This window comes from Phalacrocorax carbo, chromosome 15 (genome assembly GCF_963921805.1).
Source record: "Phalacrocorax carbo chromosome 15, bPhaCar2.1, whole genome shotgun sequence".
Classification (NCBI taxonomy): domain Eukaryota; kingdom Metazoa; phylum Chordata; class Aves; order Suliformes; family Phalacrocoracidae; genus Phalacrocorax; species Phalacrocorax carbo.
Window position 1 is genome coordinate 1,652,770 of NC_087527.1, and position 3,664 is coordinate 1,656,433.

At 45.3% G+C, this 3,664-nt stretch overlaps 1 long non-coding RNA gene across 1 annotated transcript; it reads left to right on the forward strand.

Annotated features, from left to right (window-relative positions):
* The first annotated feature begins 1,336 nt into the window (after positions 1-1,336).
* On the forward strand, positions 1,337-3,154 carry LOC135315839 (uncharacterized). The gene is made up of 2 exons (XR_010375324.1): positions 1,337-1,875; positions 2,482-3,154. It is a non-coding gene; the product is annotated as an uncharacterized LOC135315839 (long non-coding RNA).
* Positions 3,155-3,664: the final 510 nt, after the last annotated feature.

Sequence of the window (3,664 nt, forward strand, 5' to 3'; positions counted from 1 at the left end):
TAATTACAGGTCAGGGAGGCAGGTTTAATCACACAGCAGAGCCCTTGATGCAGCATTAGAGTGTTATTTATACACCTGAATTAATAGGGATGCAGCATTTCAGTTGAGAAGAATAAGGTGGTTTTCAATTTCACTCTTTTTATGTGAAACAAACCACATCAGATTCACTGGGCTTTTTGACCTAAATTATTAGGATTCTGAGTAACCAAAAAATAACTGCCGTGCAGAGCTAGAGCTAGAGACACAAGAATAGACAGAGAACTGCTCATGTAGCAGGGGAACAACAGGAGCAGGATGTATCAGAAAGCCAGGAGCGGGTAGAATGAGGAAGCTGTTGCAAAAACTGAACAGTGTAAAAATACACATATGCAACTGTCTGTCCCAAGGAAAACTCCTGGAGGGTGTTGGTATCCACAGAAACCGAAGGGCAGTCTGCAGTGAGCTGGCATGCACTCAGACACCTCGAAATAGTGTTGTTCTTTTAAGGCCAAGAATAGGAGAGGTGGAGATGAAACCTGAAGCGTGTGAGGGGTCCCTTGTACTCCATGCTGCAGAGAACGGGATCCCTGCACCATCAGTGCTTGGAGTCACTGTCGGCTTTTACTGGAGGTATTGGTTCTGTAGCACTGAAGAGAAGTGGGGAGTCCTGGACGGGATTGCTCCTGCAGCGTTGTGAGCTCCAGCGTGACTTATTTACAGCAGTTCAGAGATGAATTTTCTCTGCTATTTTGAATATGAAACTCAGAATCCCCTGTGGGCTTTCATCCGGTTTTATCTTTGTCTCTAACTTGTGTAGTCTGGCTTCACGTTTGGTTTTTGTTTGGCTGCTTGGAAAGTCTGTGAAAATTGCTAGAACCTTTCTGGACTTTTTTCAGGGTTAAAAAATGGGAGACCTGTGCCTATGCACCTGATTCTCTACGTTATGGAATACGCTGAGCTGACTGAGATCCTGATGCCTGGAGTCGTTGTTCACGTTCTGAGACAGGCCTGTGGTAGGTGTGGTACCTACGCACCAGGTAGATGTGTTGGGCCACGTGATGGGAAAGGGCCCCTAACGCTCAGCATTCCTTCTAGCAACAGTTCTCCTGCTTGTGGCTCACGGATAAGACACCTCTCCCACAGTGTGCCCAGGTACCTGGCAAAGCTATGACACTCACCGTGACCTGCCAGCTCGACACATCTGCCACACAGAAATCCCAGAGTGACAGAGAGGGATCCGATGCTTCAAAATGGCTAAAACGCATGTTCTGCAGGTATGGAGCGAAGCACAGCAGCCAGAACACTGGGCCTTATGCTCAGTATGTGAGACTGGGTATGGCCTTGAGGTCCGAGAAGCTGTATTTTGCTGCGAGTGGTAGATTTCTAGAACCCGTACTCAGCAGTCTCTAAGCTAAGCTAAGAGACAGAAGAATGCAATGCAGTCAGTGCCTGTATGATATGTTACTAAGGTAAAAGAAGGTTATCTCCTTTTGTAAATTTACTTTCAATCCCAAGATAGTTTTTTTTTTGTTTAGATTACCCATACTGTGAACCTTGTTCTCATGTACGTCTGCAAATCATTACCACGTCGCTGGAGTAGTATGTGCAGGGACTAGAAACTGATTCACCAGGTACAGAGTGTCACAGTGCTCCGGTCATCGGATCTGTCAGGCTGGGTCTCCAGCAGTGTGTCAGGATCCAAAACTGGGTTGCGAGCTGGATGGAACCTCAGTTGCAGAAAAGAGTTTACAAGCCTGAGAGAGCAAGCAGAAGAGAAGTCTTCAGCAGAGAGAGATGGAAAATACTGCTCCCCAGGGCGCAGCCCAGCTCTGCTTCCTAGGCTTTGCGTTGCCAACAGGAGGTTTTCTCCCAGGCTGCAAGGGAGGAGGATGCAAGGTCTGTGTGCGCTCTCCCTGTGACATCCCTGTTATTACTGTCACATACAGACGGCTGACACCCGCCGTGACAGAGGCACCCGAAGGTTTGGTGTTGTGCTGTACTAGATTACTTGTCGGGTATGTGATAGTCAGGCTGCCCTTCCTGTGGGAGGAGAGTTAGAGCGCACTGATGCTTTTTGGTATGCTTGCGGGTTTCTCCTCCAAAAATAGCTATCGGTCGAAGTGGGAGGATTTCAGAGATGGGAGAGGATTAGCAGTGATGACATGGATGGTCATATTTCAGGGCAAACACCTGTAAATCAGTCTAAGCCTGTAAGTAGCAACCTATTAAACCGAGTTCACCTCAGCAGTGCTTGCCCTGTGTCTGCTGAGCAGGGCTGGAGCCAGCCCTCGGAGCACAGCTGGCGCTACAAGCTCAGCCTTTCCCATCCTCCGTACCAGTGCAAATGGAGCAACTATGGATGTTTACAGCTGACAAGACAAAACACATTAAAGAGGTGATGACATCTTTTTAATACATCTTCTGTGTTTCTACTTATATCTTATCCCTTGTCTGACCCTTCTTGAGGCTCTGAAATGCTTTTCCTTCTTGTTTTGTTTTTAGGGGCTTTTTATTAGAGAAGGTCTTTTTAGCACAACAGACCAGATTAAGTCTTCCAGTGCTGCCCCTTCTGTTCAGCGGAAGAGCTGCCAGCAGGGATGCGTTGCCTGGTTTTCTAGAGGTGAAGCATACAGCTGTTGTAGCACCCTCTGCCCTTCCCAACCTGCAAGCATGCAGTGAGAAATCGGGATACTACCTTGAATCCTGCGTTATTGCCACCAGCCTCTCCTCTTTCGAAAAGGACGCCGCCGAGAGGAATTTCTGAACGAACTGCTGCAAACTCCTGTTTAATGAACTCTGCATCACAAAGTTTTCTTATAGACGCACGGCTTAACCATGAAGTATTAACAATTGTGAAGTTACTTTGTAAACAAACATGCTGTACCTGTGACCTGGCGATGAAAATGTTACAGGGTCGTGGAGCTCAATCCAGTTCTCCCATCAACTTCCAGAGTGATTTCTGACATTACGGTATTTTTGTGCCTGGGTTCCACTATTCCATTATCCTGGGTTTCTAGAAAAATAATATCAACCTCTCCAAGGCTCTGAAGACATACGAGATCTTTGGCTAGTTCATGCGTGCAGTTGAGATTGCATGAGGAAAGCATCCTTAATATTTTCTGATATTTAATTTTTCTGTTAACCACTCTCCCTTATATAAAACTTATATGTGTGAGTGTGTGTATATATATAATTACTCTTATGTAACTTTCTATAACTTAACTTATAATTTACGGCAAATATTGCCGTGAAAGAAGATCCAGGCATTTCAAATACTAGGTTTTAATAATAGTTTATAAGTTTTCTTCTTTTTTAGAGGAAGCCAGCAAAGTTTAATCATTCTTACGAGCTTGTCACCGCTAGGTTGGAGGGTCGGTTTATATAACATTTTCTTTGGTTTGGGGGTCAGTAGTAGATACTTCAGAGAAAGTATCTAGTATAAGAAGATGTACAATCGAGGTCACTTGGTTTTTTCACCTGTCAGAGAATTTTCTTCTGTAGGTGAGGCAGAGTTAATACCCAGCAGGAGCTGAGGTCCCAGCTCTGACCTCAGCATGTGAGCTGGTCCCATAGGGTCTAATAAACCACCAATTCCAAACGGACTAGATCCTTCCTTCAAGCTAAGCATGTATTTAAGTGATCTAATAACTGCAGAGCCGAGATCTGTTAAATCCATTAAATTGTC